The sequence below is a fragment of the Pongo pygmaeus genome, chromosome 10 (assembly GCF_028885625.2).
Source record: "Pongo pygmaeus isolate AG05252 chromosome 10, NHGRI_mPonPyg2-v2.0_pri, whole genome shotgun sequence".
Lineage (NCBI taxonomy): Eukaryota > Metazoa > Chordata > Mammalia > Primates > Hominidae > Pongo > Pongo pygmaeus.
In genome coordinates, this window is record NC_072383.2 from 101,443,067 (window position 1) to 101,463,896 (window position 20,830).

Sequence of the window (20,830 nt, forward strand, 5' to 3'; positions counted from 1 at the left end):
AAAATTTGTATGTACTCCCACACAGGAACTACGTGAATCAGACAAAATAACCTGCTCCAGCTTATGAGAGGGAAATGGCAGTGGGGTGGGTAGGTGTTAGAGCTTGGCTGTGTGGGGCCAAGTGCTGTGGGAAAGCACCACAGATGCCCCTGACTGCCTTAAGGGTTGATGATAATGGTTAGGAAAGGAAGATGTTTCCCAAGTGGAAAGGAGAGGTAAGGATGTCTTAGGTAGAAAGACTAGCGAAAGCCTCACATAGACATAGTTTTAATCCTCACTACTTGATCTAAGGTCCATGAATTGTTTCTTATGCAAAGCTCTGATGACTTCATTTTGCGAGCTCTCCTTTCATTGCTACTTTCCTCAATCTCCTTGCCTACCTTCCCTGGGGAGAGTCAGTTGCCCTTTCCATTGGTCTTGGTCAGCACCCTGTTGATATTCTGGTTTTGCATTCAGCCTTTTTCCTTGCCCTCTTGCAAAAAGGAATATTATGTTAACTCCCTCAATACAGAGACTGAGTCTTTTTTCAATTTTTGCATCCTAGAACCCACCACATTGTTGGTACATAGTAGGTATCCAATAAATATTGATGCAGTAATATTTATTGAGCTTCTGTCATGTCGCAGCCCCTGTACTAGACACCAAAAAACCACCGGTAAATGAAGCAGACACAGCCCCTGCCATCCTGGGGCTTACATTCTAGTGTCTGTTGAAAGAATAAATGAATGGTGGTGTGTGTGCTGAACAAGCTCAGAAAAAGTGATGTTAGGAAAGGGGTTTGAGGTAGTCAGAGTCTGTCTCCTCCAATCCCCCTTCCATTGCTTCAGACTTATCATCTGTGTTACCTCTCTGCTTAAAAATCTCCCAGGCCATCCCAACCAAACCATTTGTCTGTCATTCAAGGCTTCCCAAAGCCAAGCCCACCCTGCCCAACCATCCCAAACCCTTAGGACCCACCAGTACAGGGCCTCTGCTCTTCCCATTGTGCTCTTCTTATGCTTACAGCTTATGAGAAGGAAATGGCACAAGACTTTGACAAGTTAACAACCATGATTATGTGAAACCATCAATATCAACTACAATGAACATTTATTAAATGTCTGCTATTCAATAAATAAGCACCAGACTCTGTGGGCTCCTTGGAGAGAAGACCCAATTGCTTGAGGCTAGGAAGATATTCACATAAAAAGATCGCTGGTGATCCCTAGACAGCCCATGCCAAGGAACAAATGAGGCTACAGAGATGACAAGAGGAGAAGGACAGTTTTTCTGAGACTATTAAATTAAGTGTTTTGCATGCCACTTCCTGTATTACATATACATATATCTTACATTTTGTAAGCAGCTTTGGTACCACCAACTCAATTCACTTCTTCAACAAGTGTATATAGAACATCTGCCTTTTTTGAGACACCACAATGAGTGCTGAGTTCATGAAAGGAGGCAAAGCAGGTTTTTCACTCTCATGGGAACTTCAAAGGTGGTGGGTTCTTATAAGAATAATAGGAGGCTACTGAAAGGTTTTTCATTATTTTAATTTTTAATTTTTAATTGTTGTGAGTATGTAGTAGGTGTATATTTATGGAGTACATGAGATATTTTGATACAAGCATGCAATGCTTAATAGTCACATTACACATTGCATGCTTATACTCATGGAAAATAGGGTATCCTGTACCTCAAGCATTTATTCTTTCTTTGTGTTACAAACAATCCAATTATGCTCTTTTATTTTAAAATGTACAAGAAATTATCATTGACTATAGTCACCCTGTTGTGCTGTCAAATACTAGATGTTTTTCATTCTATATCACTATATTTTTGTACCATTAACCATCCACGCTTTCACCACCACACTATCCTTCTCAGCCTCTGGTACCCATTGTTCTTCTCTCTGTCTCCAAAAATTCACTCTTTTTAATTTTTAGCCTCCATAAATAAGTGAGAACATGCAAAGTTTGTCTTTCTGTTCCTGGCTTATTTCATTTAACATAATGACCTCCAGTTCCATCCATGTTTTTTCAAACAACAGGATCTCATTCTTTTTATGGCTGAATAGTACTCCATTGTGTATAAGTACCACATTTTGCAAATCTATTCATTTGTTAACAGGCATAGGTTGCTTGCAAATTTTGCCTATTGTGAATAGTGCTGCAATAAACATGGGCATGCAGATTTCTCTTCAACATACTAATTTCCTTTATTTGGGATATATACCCAGCAGTGGGATTGCTGGATCATATTGTAGCTCTATTTTCAATTTTTGAGGAACCTCCAAACTGTTCTCCATAGTGGTTGTACTAATTTACATTCTCACCAACAGCATACAAGCGTTCCCCTTTGCCTGTCTTTTGGATATAAGCCATTTTAACTGGGGTGAGATGATATTTCATTGCAGTTTTGATTAGCATTTCTCTGATGATCAATGATATCAAGCATCTTTTCATATACCTGTTTTCCATTTATATGTTTTCTTTTCAAAATGTTTATTCAGATTGTTTGCTCATTTTTCAATTAGATTATTAGAATTTTTCCCATACAATTGTTTGACCTCTTTATATATTTCAGTTATTAATTGGTTGTCAGATGTAGAGTTTGCAAATATTTTCTCCCATTCTGTGGGTTGTCTCTTCACTGTGTTGTTTCTTTTGTGGTGCAAAAGCATTTTTAACTTGATGTAATCCCATTTGTTCATTTTTGCTTTGGTTGACTGTGCTTGTGGGATATTACTCAAGAGATCTTTGCCCAGTTCAATGTTCTGAAGAGTTTCCCCAATGTTTTCTTTCAGTATTTTCATAGTTTTAGGTCTTAAATTTTGATTTGATTTTTTAATATGATGAGAGATAGGAATGTTGGTTCATTCCTCTGCATATGGGTTTCCAGTTTTCCCAGCATCATTGATTGAAGAGACTGTCCTTTCCCGAGTGTATGTTCTTGGCACCTTGGTTAAAAATGAGTTCGCTGTAGATGTATGGATTTGTTTGTGTGTTCTTTATTCTCTTCCATTGCTCTGTGTGTCTGTGTTTATGCTAGTACCATCCTGTTTTGGTTACTATAGCTCTGTATTATAATTTGAAGCCAGGTAATGCAATTCCTCCAGTTTTGTTCTTTTTGATCAGAATAGCTTGGATATTCTGGGTGTTTCATGGTACCTTAAATTTTAGGATTTTTTTTTTCTGTTTCTGTGAAGAATGTCATTGATATTTTGATAGGGATTGCATTGAATCTGTATGTTGCTTTGGGTAGTATGTACATTTTAACAATATTATTTTTTCCAATCTATGAATATGGAATATCTTTTTATTTTTTTTGCATCCTCTTCAATTTCTTTCATCAATGTCTTATAGTTTTCATTGTAGAGATCTTTCACTACTTAGGTTAACTCCTAGGTATTTTATTTTATTTGTGGATATTGTAAATGGGATTATGTTCTTGATTTCTTTTTCAGATTGTTTGCTGCTGGCATATAGAAGTGCTACTGATTTTCTATGTTAATTTTATATCCTGAAACTTCACTGAATTTGTTTAGGCAGTTCTGTTATTTGGTTAAGTATTTCGGTTTTTCCAAATATAAGATCATATCATCTACAAATAAAGATAATTTGACTTTCTCCTTTCCAAATTGGATACCTTTTATTTCTTTCTCTTGTCTGATTGCTCTAACTAGAACTTCAGTGGTTAAAGTAAGCATCCTTGTTATTTTCCAGATCTTTGAGGAAAGACTTTCAGTCTTTCCCCATTCAGCATGACCCTAGCTGTGGGTCTGTCATATATGGCTTTTATTGTGTTGAGGTATGTTCCTTCTGTACCCAGTTTTTTGAGAGTTTTTATCATGAAGGGATGTTGAATTTTATCCAATGCTTTTTCAGCATCAGTTGAAATGATCATATGGTTTTTGTCCTTCATTCTGTTGATACGATATATCACTTTGATTGATATGTAAATGTTGAACCATCCTTGTATCCTGGGATAAATCTCACATGGTCTTGATGAATGATCTTTTAAACGTGATGTTGAATTTCTTTTGCTAGTATTTTGTTAAGGATTTTTGCATCAATGTTCTTTAGGAATACTGGCCTGTAGTTTCCTTTATTCATGTGTCTTTATCTGGTTTTGGTATCAGAGTAATAATGGCCTTGTACAATGAGTTTGGAAGTCCTCCCTTCACCTCTATTTGTCAGAATAGTTTGAGTAGTATTGGTATTATCTCTTCTTTAAATGTTTGGTGAAATTTAGCAATGAAGCCATGGGATACCAGGCTTTTTTTTTTGCTGGAAGACTTCATTATGGCTTAGGTCTTGTTACTTGTTATTGGTCTGTTCAGGTTTTGGATTTCTTCATGGTTCAATATTGGTAGGTTTTATGTATCTAGGAATGTATCCATTTCTTCTAGGTTTTCCAATTTAGCGGTATATAGTTGCTCAGTGTAGCCTCTAATGATCCTCTAAATTCCTGTGGTATTGGTTGTAATGTCTCCTTTTTCATATCAGATTTTATTTAATTTGGTCTTCTCCCTTTTTTTTCTTAGTCTGGCTAAAGGTTTGCTGATTTTGTTTACCTTTTCAAAAAATCAACTTTTTGTTATGTTGATCTGTTGTATTGTTTTCTTTGTTTTATTTCTTTTTGCTCTGATCTTTATTTTTTTTTCTTCTATTAATTTTGGGTTCTGTTTGCTCTTGTTTTTCTAGTTCCTTAAGATGCATTGTTAGCTTGTTTATTTGAATTTTTTTTATTTTTTGATGTGGATGCTTAGAGGTATAAAATTTTCTTTTAGTACTGCTTTCCCTGTAACCCAAAGGTTTTGCTTTGTTGTGTTTCCATTATCACTGGTTTCAGCAAATTTTTCAATTTCTATTTTAATTTATTCATTGACCTACTGGTCATTCAGGAGCATATTGTTTAATTTCCAAGTGTTTGTGTAGTTTCCAAAATTCCTCCTGTTATTGATTTCTAGTTTTCTTCCATTATGGTCAGAGAAGATACTTAATATAATCTCAATTTTTGAACTTTTAAAGACTCTTTTGTGACCTAAAATATGGTCTATTCTTGAGAATGATCCATGAGCTGTGGAGAATAATGTATATTCTGCAGCCATTGAATGAAATGTTCTGTAAATATGTATTAGATTCATTTGGTCTATAGTACAGATTACGTTGATGTTTCTTTGTTAATTTTCTGTCTCAGTGATCTGCTCAGTTCTGAAAGTGAGGTGATGATGTCTCTAGCTATTATTGTATGGGAATCTACCTCTCTCTTTAGCTCTAATAATATTTGCTTTGTATATCTGGGTACTCCATCATTGGGTGCATATATATTTACAATTATTATATTGTCTTTATGAATTTACCACTTTATCATTATATAATGATCTTCTTTGTCTCTTTTAATAGTTTCTATCTTGAAATATATTTTATCTAAATGTAGCTACTCCTTCTCTTTTTTGGTTTCCATTGGCATGAAGTATGTTTTTCTATTTCTTTATTTTTAGTCTATGTGTGTCTTTTTTTTTTTTTTTTTTTTTTTTTTAGTATATTATTCCATTTAATTGAAACTTTAGGAAAGACAAATCTAATTTATAGTGACAGAAATCCATAACAATTGCCTTGATATGTGTGTGTGCCCTGGGGGCGGGGGGTGTGGGATTGACTGAGAAGAGGCATAAGCAGAGTTTCTGAGGTAATATTGTGTCCGAAATTGGTTCCTTCTGGTGGGTTCTTGGTCTCGCTGACTTCAAGAATGAAGCTGCAGACCCTCGCGGTGAGTGTTATAGTTCTTAAAGGTGGTGTGTCCGGAGTTTGTTCAGATGTTCAGATGTGTCCAGAGTTTCTTCCTTCCAGTGGGTTCGTGGTCTCGCTGACTTCAGAAGTGAAGCCGCAGACCTTCGCAGCGAGTGTTACAGCTCTTTTTTTTTTTTTTTTTTTTTTTTTAAATTTATGAAGTATTTATTGATCATTCTTGGGTGTTTCTCGGAGAGGGGGATATGGGAGGGTCATAGGATAATAGTGGAGAGAAGGTCAGGAGATAAACACATGAATAAAGGTCTCTGGTTTTCCTAGGAGACTCCATTTTGTTCTGACTAGGAGAAATTCTTCTGCCTTGGGATGCTGTTGATCTATGGCCTTTCCCCCAGCCCCATGCTCTCTGAAACATATGCTGTGTCAACTCAGGGTTAAATGGATTAAGGGCGGTGCAAGATGTGCTTTGTTAAACAGATGCTTGAAGGCAGCATGCTCTTTAAGAGTCATCACCACTCCCTAATCTCAAGTACCCAGGGGCAGAAACACTGCAGAAGGCCGCAGGGTCCTATGTGTGTCTTTATAGGTAAAGTATGTTTCTTGTAGGCAACAGATCATTGAGACTTATTTTTTCTTTCCATTTAGACAGCCTATGTCTTTTGATTGGAGAGTGATATGGTTTGGCTGAGTCCCCACTCAAATCTCATCTTGAATTGTAGTTCTCATAATCCCCACATGTAGTGGGAGGGACCTGCTGGGAGGTAATTTAATTATGGGGGCAGTTACCCTCATGCTGTTCTCATGATAGAGTTCTCAGGAGATCTGATGATTTTATAAGGGGCTTTTCCCCCTCTTGCTTGGCACTCCTTTTTGCTGCCACCATGTGTAGAAGGATGTGTTTGCTTATCTTTCATTATTGTAAGTTTCCCAAGGCCTCCCCAGCCCTGCAGAACTGTGAGTCAATTAAATCTCTTTCCTTTGTAAATTACTCAGTCTCAAGCATGTCTTTATTAGCAGTGTGAGAAAGAACTAATACTGAGAGTTTAGTCCATTTATATTCAATGCTATTATTAAGTAAGGACTTACTCCTGCCATTTCTGTTGCTTATTTTTCTGGTTGTTTTGTGGTCTTTTTCTTCTTTCCCTCCTTTCTGTCTTTCTTTTAGTGAAAGCGGTTTTCTGTAGTGGTATGTTATAATTTCTTGCTTTTTACTCTTTTTTGTATCTGTTGTATGGTTTTTTATTTGAGGGTACCAATGAGGCTTCCACATAATATCTTATAACCTATTAATTTAATCCGATGACAACTTAATGCTGATTGCATAAACAAACAAACAAGCAAAGAGAAAACTAATTTTATAACTCTACACTTTAACTTTGTTGCCCTGATTGTTAACTTTTTATTATTTCTATTTATATATTATTGTACTTTCAATGTATTGACAAGTTGTTGTTGTAGTTATTTTTTTTTTTACTCATCTTTTCATTATTCTACTCAAGATATGAGTAACTGATACACTATATTTACAATGTTGTTATATTATGTTTTTCTCTGTGCTTAGTATTACCAGTAAGCTTTTCACCTTCAGATTATTTCTTAATGCTCATTAACATCATTTTCTTTCAGATTAAAAAACTCCCTTTAGCATTTCATGTAGGATAAGTTTGGTGTTGATAAAATCCCTCAGGTTTTGTTTGCCTGGGAAAGTCTTTATTTCTCCTTCATATCTGAAGAACTTTTTGGCTGGATATACTACTCTAGGATAAACAATTTTTTCCAGAGGGGAGGTGCCAAGATGGCTGACCGAAGCAGCTACTGTGCACCGCTCTCATGGAATGCAGATAAAGTTGTGAGTAAACACTATAAATTTTCCTTAGCACTGCTCTTCAACAAGATTGTCCAGGAAGCCATGTTGGAATTCATCAAGGAAGCAACAGTGAACCACAGAGAGCAGAGAGGAATGAGGCAGGACAGCTGCCCACCAAGGACTGGCATGGAAGCAAGGGAGTCTCCTCACCATGGGGAAAGGGTGAGTGAGCAAGAGGCCCCAGTGACCACACTATTCCCATAGATCTTTGCAATTCTGGGCACAGGATATTCCCTGTGACCCTCCCCACGACTCCTCCCTCCCAGGCCTCCAAACTGACATGGACAGTTGCCTAGAGTCTGGGCAGAGCTACCACTCAGGCTCACATGGATCCTCAAGGGTCTTGGATCCCTGAGCACCCTGACACCACCTGCTGTATGTGTGTATTTCACCAATAAGGAATGCCAGGCTCTCTTGCTAACCCCCAGGATAGGGTTTGTGTCCACAGTGCTGAGGAAGGGACAGACTGCAAGCCTCACCTCTGCTTCATATCTTCAGGCAAAGCCCACTGGCCCAAGACCCCAGAACAGTCACCCTACTCCCACCTAAGCACTTGGGCCAGTAGCAGCTCTGCATTTCTCTGGGACAGAACTCCCAGAGGTAAATGACAGATGCTTAGTTGCTGCTGCATGCTGTCTGCTGTCTTGGCCCTCACCTCTACTTCCCTCAGGCTAGAGAGGTAATGAAGAGCCCAAAAACTGTCTCAAGCCTCCAATATGCTATAGTAGATGCCATATAGAAAAGGAGCCAGATTATTCTTGACACTGGTCCCTGCCCCTGCTACACTTCACTCAGCAAGGCCTCCCAACCTGGGCTCCCACCACAGCCACCTTCTCACTTCAGTTGGTGGTGGCTGTGCATTTCTGTGAGGTGGAATACCCAGAGACAACCAACGGGCTCTCTGCCATTGCCATGGCAGCATATCAACTCTTTCTGCCCTTGGGCTGGGGAACGCACAAAGACCCTGATTGCTGTGCTCACATATCCAACATGCCTCAGCCACCATACAGAGAGGAGCCCAGTCTCTCTTCCCTGTGAGCTCCTGACACCCTGCTCTTCATCAGGCAGAAACCCCCACTTGGGCCTGCAGAGTAACTATCCCACCTCCAGCTGAACGTTTCCACTGACAGCCCTGTTTCTCTCTCAAGTAGAGTTCCCCCAAGCAACTGACAGCCTCTCTGCCATTGCCACTGCTGCCTTCTGGCTGAGAAAGGAACAACAAAGAGCTTGAGTGCTTTACTTGCATTTCCAGCACACCACAGAAGACCTATGGAAAAGAGGCCAGACTGTCTTCCCCCAGAGCCCTCTACACACCTTGTTCTTCACTGGGCAGGGCCCCCTGGCTTAGGCCTGCAACACAGCCGTCCCACCTTCAGCTAAATGTTCCCATTGGCAGCAGCTCTGTGTTTCTCCAGGGCAGAGCTCCCAGAAGCAAGTGACAACCCCTCTGGCACTACCACTGCCCTGGTACCTACCCTTGCTGCTCTTGGGCTGGGGAGTTAACAAAGACCCTGATCGTTTTGCTCACAGCTTCATCATGTAGCTTCCATACAGACAGGAGCCCAGTCTCTCTTCACTGTGAGACCCTGACTCCCTGCTCTTCTTAACCATGCAGGGCCCCCAGTTTGGGACTACAAAGCAGCCATCCCATCCGTAGGTGATGGTTACAATTGGCAGTGGTCCTGCATTTCTCTGGGGTGGAGCTCCCAGGTACAAGTGACAGGCCTTCTGCCATTGCCACTGCCAAGGTCTCTGCCCCTGCAGACCTTAAGCTAGGGAGGAAACAAAAGCCCAAGCTTGCCCCAGGGCTGCAGTGTGTAGCCTGGGAGTGCCAAGCCAAGATCTGTGGCCAGCACTTGACTGGGAGAGGAGCCTACACTGTCAGAGCGCTGAGAGGATGGAGGCAAGCAGGAGGAAATACAGAGGAGCCAGGCAACTGAGTGAGAACCTATCTAATGGCCCTTATGTTTAAGTGCCATCTACTGAACTGCAGCTGAAACTACAACAGCAAAAATACTTTGCTGATACACCCCACTGTGAAACCATGAGCAAGAATTCAGCCACAAAGACAGACCCTGCACAAAGCCTGGCCCTCTGAAAACATCTAGAAATGAAGCCAACTGACTGCTCAAATGACACCACAGTTAAAGAACATCATCCCACACAGATGAGAAAGAACCAGCATGACAACTCTGACAATTCTAAAAGCCAAAGCTTCTCATCTCCAAAAGACCACATTAGCTTTCCAGTGATGCTTCTTAAGGAGAATGAAATGACTGAAATGACAGACATAAAATTCAGAATCTAGATGGCAATGAATATCATAGAGATTCAGGAGAAAGCTGAAACCCAATCCAAAATTCTAAGGAATTCGGTAAAATGATTCAAGAGATGAAAGGCAAAATTTCCATTTTAAGAAAGAACCAAACTGATCTAATAGAGCTGAATGACTCACTACAAGAGTTTCACAACACAATATTAACGGCAGAATCAACTGAGCTGAGGAAATAATTCAGAGCTCAAAGACTGGTTCTTTGAATTAGCTCAGTGAGACAAAAATAAAGAAAAACTAAATTTTTAAAATAAGCAAAACCTCTGAGAAATGTGGGATTATGTAAAGAGACCTAACCTATGAGTCACTGGCATCCCTGAAAGAGAGGAAGAGAGAGCAAGCAACTTGGGAAACATATTTGAAAATATCATCCACAAAAATTTTCCCAATCTTGTTAGAGAGGTCGACGTTAATATTCAGAAAATTCAAAGAACCTCTGATATACTACACAAGATGACCATCCCCAAGACGTATAGTCATCAGAATCTCCAAGGTCAGTGTGGAAAAAATATATATTAAAGGCAGCTAGAGAGAAAGGGCAGGTCACTTGCAAAGGAAACCCTATCAGGATAACAGCTGACATTTCACCAGAAGCCCTACAAACCAGAAGAGATTGGGGATCTATATTCAGCATTCCTAAAGAAAATAAATTCCAACCAAGAATTTTATATCCAGACAAACTAAGCTTCAAAAGTAAAGGAGAAATAAAACTCTTTTCAGACAAGCAAATGCTAATGGAATTCATTACCAACAAACCTGCCTTACAATAGATCTTTAAGGAGTGCTAAACATGGAAACAAAAAACCATTACTGGCCACAACAATAAGTACATAGACCATTGACACTGTAAAGCAACTACACAATTTATGTAACAACCAGCTAATAACACAATAATAGGATCAAATCTGAACATTTCTATATTAAACTAGCATGTAAGTAGGCTAAATCCCTCCAATTAAAAGACACAGAGTAGCAAGCTGGATACAGAAGCAAGACCAAACTATATGCTGTCTTCAAGAGAACCATCTGACATGAATGACATCCGTAGGCTAAAAGTAAAAAGATGGAGAAAGATCTATCAAGCAAATGGAAAACAAAAAAGAACAGGGATAGATATTGTTACTTCAGGCAAAACAGACTTTAAACCAACAATGATAAAAAAATAATGAAGTAGAGGATCACATAATAATACAGCATTCAATTCAACCAGAAGACTTAACTATCCTAACTATATATGCACCCTGCACTGGAACACCCAGATTCATAAATTCTTAGAGGTCTACAAAAAGACAGAAAACCACACAAAAAAGTGGGAAACTATCACAAAGCAAATCCACAGTGATCAAGTAGACTCTTCCTGGGATGCAATGTTGATTCAACATAGGAAAATCAATAAATGTGATTTATCACAAAAACAGAACTAAAAACAAAAACCACATGATCTTCTCAATAGATGCAGAAAAGGCTTTTGATAAAACTCAACATCCCTTCATGTTAAAAACCCTCAACAAACTAGGCATCAAAGGAACACACCTCAAAATAATAAGAGCCATCTATGATGAACACACAGCCAACATCATACTGAATAGCAAAAACTAGAAGCTTGAGAACTGGAACAAGACAAGGATGCCTACTCTCACCACTCCTATTCAACATAGTACTAGAAGTCCTAGCCAGAGTAATCAGGCAAGAGAAAGAAATAAAAGACATCCAAATAGGAGAGGAAGTCAAACTGTCTCTCTTTGTAGATGTTCTGATCCTATACTAAGAAATCCCCATTTTATCCGCTCTAAGGCATCTAGATCTGATAAACAACTTCATCAAAGTTTCAGAATAAAAAAAATCAATGTATAAAAAATTAGTAGCATTTCTGTACACAATAACATCCAAGCTGGGAGTCAAATTAAGAACACAATCACATTCACAATAGCCACAAAATTAAATACCTGGGAATACAGCTAACCAGGGAGGTGAAAGATCTCTACAATGAGAATTACAAAACACTGCTGAAGGAAATCAGACACAACACAAGCAAATGGAAAAACATTCCATCCTCATGGGTAGGAAGAATTAACATAGGTAAAATGGCCATACTACCCAAAACAGATTCATTGCTATTTCTATGAAACTATCAATGACTTTTTTTTTCACAGAATAAGAAGATACCATTCTAAAATTCAAATGAAACCAAAAAAGAACCTAGGTATTCAAAACAATCCTAAGCAAAAAGAACAAAGTCAGAGGCATCACACTACCCAACTTCAAACCATACCACAAGGCTAAAGTAACCAAACAGCATGGTACTGTTACAAAAACAGACACATAGACCAATGGAACAGGTTAGAGAACTCAGAAATAAAGTTGCACATCTATAATTACCTGAATTTCAACAAAGCTGATAATAATAAGCAATTGGGAAGGGAATCCCTATTCAATAAATGGTGGTGGGATAGAGGACTAGCCATATGCTGAAGATTGAAACTGTACTCCTTCCTTTCACCATATACAAAAGTCAACTCAAGATGATTAAAAGACCTAAAACTTTAAAAACCTAAAATTTGTAAAACCTAAAACTGTAAGAACCCTAGAAGAAAACCTAGGAAATACCATTCTGGACATCAGCCCTGACAAAAATTTCATGAAGAAAACACCAAAAGCAATTGTAACAAAAAGAAAAACTGACAAGTGGGACTTAATTAAACTAAAGAGCTTCTGCACAGCAAAATAAAGTATCAATAGAGAAAAAAGAAGACCTACAAAATGGGAGAAAATATTTGCAAACTATGCATCCAACAAAGGTCTAATATTCAGATTTTGTGAGGAACTTAAACTAATAAACAAAAAACAAACAACCACATTAAAAATGAGCAAAGGACATGAACAGACACTTCTCAAGAGAAGACATACACACACCCAACAAGCATACGAAAAAAATGCTCAACATCACTAATCATTAGAGAAATGCAAATCAAAACCACAATGAGATACCATCTCACACTAATCAGAATGGCGATCATAAAAAAATAAAAATGTAGCAGATGTTGGTGAGGTTGTGGAGAAAAGGATATGTTTATACACTGCTGTTGTGAAAGTAAATTAGTTTAGCCACTCTGGAAAGGTGTTTGGAGATCTCTCAAAGGACTTAAAACAGAACTACCATTCGACCCAGCATTATATTATATACCCAAAGGAATATAAATCATTCTACCATAAAGATACACACGTGGACAAGTTTGCTGCAGCATTATTAACAATAGCAAAGACATGCAATCAACCTAGATGCCCATCAATGGTAGACTGGATAAAGAAAATGTATGACATATACACCATGGAATTTTATGTCATAAAAATGAATGAAATCATGTCATTTGCAGCAACATGGATAGAGCTGGAGGCCATTATCCTAAGTGAATTCATTCAAGAATAGAAAACCAAATAAACATTGAGTAAAGATAGACACAAAAAACAGAACAATAGATACTGAGTCCTTCTTGAGGTTGAAGGGTAGGAGAAGGGTGAGGATTGAAAAACTACCTATCAGATACTATGTTCACTATCTGGGTGACAAAATAATCGGTACACCAAACCCCTGTGATATACAATTTACCCATGTAACAAACCTGTATGTGTATTCCCTGAACCTAAAATAAAACTTGGAAAGAAAAAATAGTTTTCTCCCTTCAGCACTTTAAATATATCATGCTACTTCCTCCATGCCTATAAGGTTTCCACTGAAACGTCTACTGTCAGATGTATTGGAGATCCATTGTACATTTTTTGTTTCTTTTCTCTTGCTGCTTTTAGCATCCTTCCTTTATCCTTGACCTTTTTTGATTATTAAATGTCTGCAGGTAGTCCTAATTGGGTTACATCTGCTTAATGTTCTATAGTCTTCTTGTACTTGAATATTGATATTTTTCTTTAGGTTCAGCAAGTTCTGTTATTATGCCTTTGAAAAACTTTCTACCCCCATCTCTCTCTCTACCTTCTCTTTAAGGTCAACAACTCTTAGGTTTGCACTTTTAAGGCTATTTTCTAGATCTTGTAGGCATGCTTCATTCTTTTTTACTCTTCTGTCTCCTTTGTGTATTTTCAAATAGCCTGTCTTCAAGCTCACTAATTCTTTCTTCTGCTCTGTCAATTATCTTATGACTGTAATACATTCTTCACTATGTCTATTGCACTTTTCAGCTTCAGAATTTCTGCTTAAGTCTTTTTAATTATTTTAAATTCTGTTAAATTTATCCAATAGAATTCTGAATTCCTTCTCTATGTTATCTTGAATTACGTTGATTTTCCTCAAAGCAGCTATTCTGAATTCCCAGCCTGAAAGGTCACATATCTCTGTCTCTGCAGCATTGGTTCCTGGTGTCTTATTTAGTTCATTTGGTGAGATCGTGTTTTTCTAGATGGTCTAGATACTTGACCATCTAGTTCATTGGTGTCTGGGCATTGAAGAGTTAGTGTTTCATATGGTTCTTACCATCTGCGCTTGTTTGTAGTAGTCCTTTTTGAAAAGGATTTGCAGGTATTCTAATAAATTTGGATATTGTAATCCAAGTTTTTGATCACTGCGGCTGTATTTGCAACAGGGGAAACTCCAAACCAAGTGATATTGTGGCTCTTGCAAGCTTACAGAGGTACCACCTTGGTGGTGTTGGATAAGGTCCAGAAGAATTATCTGGATTACCAGGCAGAGACTCTTGTTCTTTCTCCTTACTTCCTCCCAGGTGAGTAGAGTCTCTCACTCCGTGCTGAGCTGTCTGGAGCTGGGGGAGCAGAGCAGTGACACAAGCACCCCTGTGGTCACCACCACTAGGACTTCACTGGGTCAGATCTGAAGCCAGCACAGCACTGGATCTAGCCCAAGACCTGTGGCAACTACTGCCTGGCTATGTTCACTCAAGGCCCTAGGGCTCTACAATCAGTAGGTGGCAAAGCCAGCCAGGGTGACACATTCTCCCCAGCCTTAGGCTGGTCCAGAGGTGGAAGCCCATACTGCAAGTAGGGTATTAAACACCTAACTCTTCAACATCCAGGTGCCAGAGCCTGGAGTTGGAAACCTTAGGAAACTACCTGGCGCTCTCTTTTACTGTGGCTGAGCTGGCACCCAAGCCACAAGACAGAGTTCTTCCCATTCTTCCCTCCCCTTTCCACAAACAGGTGTCTCTCACCCTGGCTACCGCTGCCCCAGGCCCACAGGGAGTACTGCCAGGCTATCACTGATCTTCACTCAAGGGCTAAGGGCTCTTTGGGCAGCTTATTGTGAATGCTGCATGGTCTGGGACTCTCTTTTCAGAGAGACTCTTTTCAGAGACTGCCCAGAGCAGTCCAGAAATGCCATCCAAGAGCCAAGACCTGGAATTGGGAACCCAAGAGGCTGCCGGCTATTTTACCCCACTGCGGCCAACCTCATACCCAAGCTCCAAGACTAAGTCCCCTTTATTCTTCCCCCTCTGTTTCTCAAGCAGAAGGAGTATCTCCTCATAGCCACCACAGCTAGGAATATGCTGGGTCACACCTGAACTCAGCATGTCTGAGTCTAAACCAAGGCCCATGGAATATACTACCTGGTTACTGTTGCTGATCATTCAGTGCCCAAGCGTTCTTTCCATGACTGGGTCCTTCGCTTCAAGGCAGTGGGGTCTCTTCTGTCCCAGGGTGTGTCTAGAAATATTGTCTGGGAGCTAGAGCCTGGAATAGGGGCCTCAGGACTCTGCCCAGCACCCTATTCTACTGTGGCTGAGCTGATATTCAAGTTGCAAGACAAAGCCCTTTTTATTCCTCCCTCTCCTTTCCTCAAACAGAGGGAAGGAGTCTCTCCTGGAGCTGTGAGCTGTGCTGCCAGGGGTTGGAAGAGGGGTGAGACAAGCACTCCCTTGGCCACCCTGGCTGGGGATTCACTAGGTCATGTGCCCCGCAAGTCCACTGGCTTTGAGCCCAGCATAGCATCAGGACTTGCCTGGGAATTGCAGTTTTTGTGGCCTAGACTGCCTTTTGAGTTTATTTAGTACCCAAGAGCTGTTTAGCCCATGTTGGTGAGACTTGCAGGAACCAAACTTTTGAACACTAGGATGGGTAATTCTCCTCTGGCTAGGCCTGGTCTAAATGCTCCCTCTGTGGGTCTGACTTGAGTTCTGCCTGGTGTTGCTTTCCACTGTGGCAGGGCAGACAATGCCAAGTCCCACAATCCCTTTGCTGTCCCTTACCGAAGCACACAGTTTCTCTCTCCATGCCATGCGTCCACTGCTGCTGGAGTGTTGGGGTGATGGGGGAGGAGTTGCATCAGCAATTCAAGACTGTCTTTTCTACCTTCTTAGGTGTCCCTTTCAGTGATATAAAACTAAAATAGTGTACTGTGATCGCTCACCTGATTTTTGGTTCTTATGAAGATGCTTTTTTTGTGTGGATAGTCACACAATTTGGTGTTCTTGTGGGGAGAATGATAGGTGAAGGCTTCTATTCAGCCATCCTGTTCCCCTGTACTGAAAGGTTTTGTAGAGGAGCAATAGGGTATGTGATTCTTTGTAAAGATCACTTTGTCTGGAGCTGTAATATAAAGTTCCATTTTTTACATGCTGATGCCTTTTATACGTGTGACTGTGACATTTAGTTATATCATTCTGGTGGCAGTGAAGAAAAGATATTTGAGGGAGATTAAGCTGAAAGCATGAATACCAGCTGGGACAATATTGAAGTAAAGCAATGATATAGTAATAGGGAGGAAGAAAATGATTTAAATTCAGATGGATTTTTCATTATGTACATTTGTTTATATTATATACATACTAAATGTGTATGTTTGTGTGTGTGTGTCTGAGTGTGTGTATAATTGTTAAGACTTGGTGGTTGTGGAGTGGCTGTGAGAGAGTGGTGAGAGTGTGGCATGACCCCAGGATTTTGGTTTGACTGTGTGGGCGGATGGTGCTAAACCCTGAAATATAGAACACAAAAGGAGGGAATGAGTTGAGGGAGTAAGCATGATCTCAGTTTCAAATATGTTGCCCTTGATACATCCATGGAATATTCCAGTAGCAATGTTGGTCACACCAGTTTCAGATCCCAGGGAGGTCAGTCCAGAACCAAGAATTTGAGAGTCATCAGCAGAAGAGGTGGAAGCTAAACTCTAAGGGCAGCATATGTCATCAAGGAACTTGACACTGGGGGTGAGAAACTAAAAAAACTAAGTACTGAGAAACAAAGGATCGGAAGGATAAGAACCATGGTAGTCAAAGGAGGAGAGAATCTCAACAAGAGATGAGTAATCAACAGGGCCAGATACACTGAGATGATCAAATGAAGTAGGACCCGATGCATCTTTTATGTGTAGCAAAATAGAGTCAGGGGTGACTGTATTAGTCTGGGTTCTCCAGAAAAACAGAACCAGTAAGAGATTAGATGTAGATGGACATGTATTTCAAAAAATTAGCTCATGTGATTATGGAGGCTGAGTCCCAAGATCTGCAATTGACAAACTGTGGGCCCAGACTGCAGTTCCAGTATGAGTCTGAGTCCAAAGTTAGGAGAAGACTAGTGCCCCAGCTCTAAGACAGGCAGAGAGAGTAAGTTCTCCCTCACTCATCCTCAGTCCCTCAACAGATTGGATGAGGCCTACCCACAATCTTTTCTCAGCCCCCCTCATCCAGAAAGACTCCCACAGACAAACTCTGGGTACTTCAGAGGGAAGAGCAAGAAATAAATGAAACTGTGGGTGTTGACTAATGTTCAAAAAATTTGGCAGAGGGCTAAAGTTGGTCACAAGGTCAAAGAGTGTATCGGCCTTTTTTTTAGGATGGGAAGGTACGCATTTTATAAGTTATAGGTTTATGAGTTAATCAATCAAACTTTCCTGAGTTGGGGGGAGACCAGATTGGGAAGAAATAGAGCTCAGGAAAGGAGGTTGGAGAGAGGTAGGGCAGAAGGGAGGATGAGGAAGAATCAGAGAATGAGGCTACACGTGGGAATGGAAAGTTAAGATTTCCAAAGTGAGGCTCTTCTGGGTAAAGACAAAGCCCAAGATGCAGACTTGAAAGGGGTGGCTGAAGAGGAATGGAGGTTAAGGCTACTGGAGTGGAGAAAGTCAAGGAAGCGAAAGGCTCAGGGGCTGGGTAGGTTGTTCCTGTGGCTCTTTTCTTCCTGCTGCAAGTTTCTGACCATTCTTCATGGCCAGTATCAAAGGCCATCTTTGTAATAACTTACTGAGCCTCTCCTCCCCCTTAAGTGACTAGGGCATCCTCTTACCCAAATAAAGTATTAACATATCTACATGGCTAGTTTAACTTCTTTATCAGAATATATTAGTTCTTCATGAGTCTGAGTAATGGAGACTATCTTATCACCCAGAATACCTCTAGAGAAATAGTTCTTTATCTTTAGTATGCAAAAGGACTACCAAGTAGCTTGTTAAAAGAGCCAATTTGCCAGATTCTGATTTGGTGGGTCTGGGATAAAGGTTCAGAATCTGAATATTAACAAACATCTCAGATATCTCTAATGGGAGTATCAGGGGAGAACGTCATTAAGTCCGCACGATGCTCTATAGTTGAACCAAATTTTATGGAGAAGAATTAATGGAATAGAATCAAGTAGTCCTGAATGAATCAAATTGCAAATGTTCACAGTCCCAGCTGCAGTTTGCGAAATAACCGGCAGGTGGCGAACGACCCACACAACTCGCAGAAATTACAGCTTCTCGGGGGTCCCATTTCCTAGACCCAAAACTGCCCAGGAGTAGAGGAAAATCCTATTTCCCAAGCAATGCTGTCGGCGACAATGGTGAGTTTCATCCGTTTGCATGTGCATCCTGATGTGCCAATGGCCGATCTCTTGCCCTAGTCTCCAGGGCTAAAGTCATGCTGACCCCATGACATTGCCTTCTGGCTACCAAGAGCCATAATCTTGGCACCAGCAAGGACTGGTCTCACTGATTACATCATTTGCCTCCTGAAGGTTCTTGTGGCAGAAAGGCAGTGGGAGAAGAACAGCAAAACAAGTTTGTCTGTTCAAAGAGAGGAATGGTTGCCACTAGAGGATCATGTGGTCCATGCCTGTATTCTCTATTTAGTCAGAAACAGAGAAGAGGCATCTTACTCAACCCTCTCATTTTATAGAGCCTGAGAGACGATGAGCAACTTGCCAGAGGTCACAGAGGTAGAAAGTTCCAGGATTTTCTGGGATCTGTCTCTTTAAGTGACTTGCCTTTTCATTGCACCTAACAGTAACATGTGTCAAAGAGTGTGTGTATGTTGAAATCATTAGTGTCTGCTCATGGATTGTTATATAGAAGAAGCTTAGGGGTGACCATCTGGTTGGGGAAGAGGGGCTGGATGACATTAGGATGTGTTTGCATAACAAGTCCACCACTTTTACCTAGATTGTGTATTTATTTGGGGTGGGAGATGCAGGAGGGTGGGCGTCCAAAGAGAAGGGAGCATGGGGAAGAAGATTCTCCATGGTTGCCCCCACTGCATGTTTTAATGGACTTTCTTATACGTCTCCTTTAATGTCTACTAAGTCACAAATGTATTGAAGGCACTCATTGTGTCTTATTCCCCTCTGATTATGTTTCATAGTTATTTGATGAATCAATGAGCATGTCAACCTTGATCATTTTTAGATCTGAACAGTATTTTCTAATTTCTTATATGATTAGCATATACCTCCTGTTATCTATTCCTGTCTGCTTGTACTTATTTAACACATATCCAGTGTTTACTATGTGCACTGTTGTCAGCATTTTACAAATATCAACTTATTTAATCTCGTCTTTGTTGCTGTTTCCTAAAGAGTCCATGACAGTGAATATCTACTATTAGAAATCCTTCTCTTTCTCTCTCTTCCTCTTCCTTTCAAAAGGCCTGAAAATCGGTTACTGGTCCCTGACGGTGCTGCAAATACTTGGCCTGGGGAAGAGTGGTGGGGAGGGATGAAACAGTTAACTAGCTGACCTGGGGCGCACAGTTTCCCTGGCAGATGCTGCGCTCAGGCTGCGGCTGCTTCCTCCTGAATCTGTTAGGAGTATACTTTCCCTTTGCCCTCGGGGCCAGCGTCCAGGTTTGCCCCGGTGGTGGAGACAGCTCCAGCCACGAAGCTGATTTATAGGCCAGAGCATTCCCAGGCCGCACCGCAAGGAGTCGGGCTGAGCTTGGACTTTGGGAAGGTGGTGATGGACACAGGACACGTGGCCACACAATGGGGACACACGACTGACCTCAGTCACTTCGGTAAACTGCCCTTGCTTTCCGGAGGCGGCAGGAACGTTTCAGGAGCTCCAAGGCTCTAGGCGCCTGCATTCCTCGCCCCAGCCTGTAGTCCCCTAGCCCTGTTGAACGCAAGAGCATCCAAGGGCGCGCAAGTCCCCAAGAGCTCTCAGAGGTCCCTGACCCTGAGCGTTAAAGCCCTTCCTCGTGGATGAGACCCTTGGTGCGTTCCACCCGCTTGGGGGCTGAGACTGGCCAGGACGCACTCAGAATGAACTTTCTGCGCAGGTTAGATATAGGCACCCAGGGGTTTTGTGACGTCACAATGCTGTCTGGCCTGGTGAAAGGCAAAGGAAGGGTCAAAAACGGATAGTGTGTGTGTTGTGTGGCTGAAGTGGGGGCATGTGAGAAGAGGGAAGTCCGAGGAATGGGGGAAGGGATTTGGGGACATGAATTTGAGAAGGAGCAATCAAGTTTGTGCGTGGGGGGGAAGCAGGATTTTTTCTTCTTCCCTCCTATATGCAAACTGTCACTTCGGGTTAGCGTGAGCCCTTATCTGGCTCATTAGCATGAGCTGTGGCTAACACGCTTAAACCCTCTAATTATTTATTATGCCGTCACGGGGCGGGTTGCAACCCCACCCCGGGGCGCACTTTCGGGAACCTGGCCCGGCTGCGCACTACCAGGGAGACCCCTT

General features: G+C 40.9%; 1 protein-coding gene across 1 annotated transcript in view; it reads right to left on the reverse strand.

Annotated features, from left to right (window-relative positions):
* PAH (phenylalanine hydroxylase) overlaps positions 1–20,401 on the reverse strand; it is a 115,133-nt gene extending 94,732 nt beyond the window's left edge. Inside the window, exon 1 of the mRNA XM_054445697.1 lies at positions 20,145–20,401. The gene's annotated coding sequence lies outside the window, so the exon portion shown is untranslated. The remainder of the gene's footprint in view (positions 1–20,144) is intronic.
* Positions 20,402–20,830: the final 429 nt, after the last annotated feature.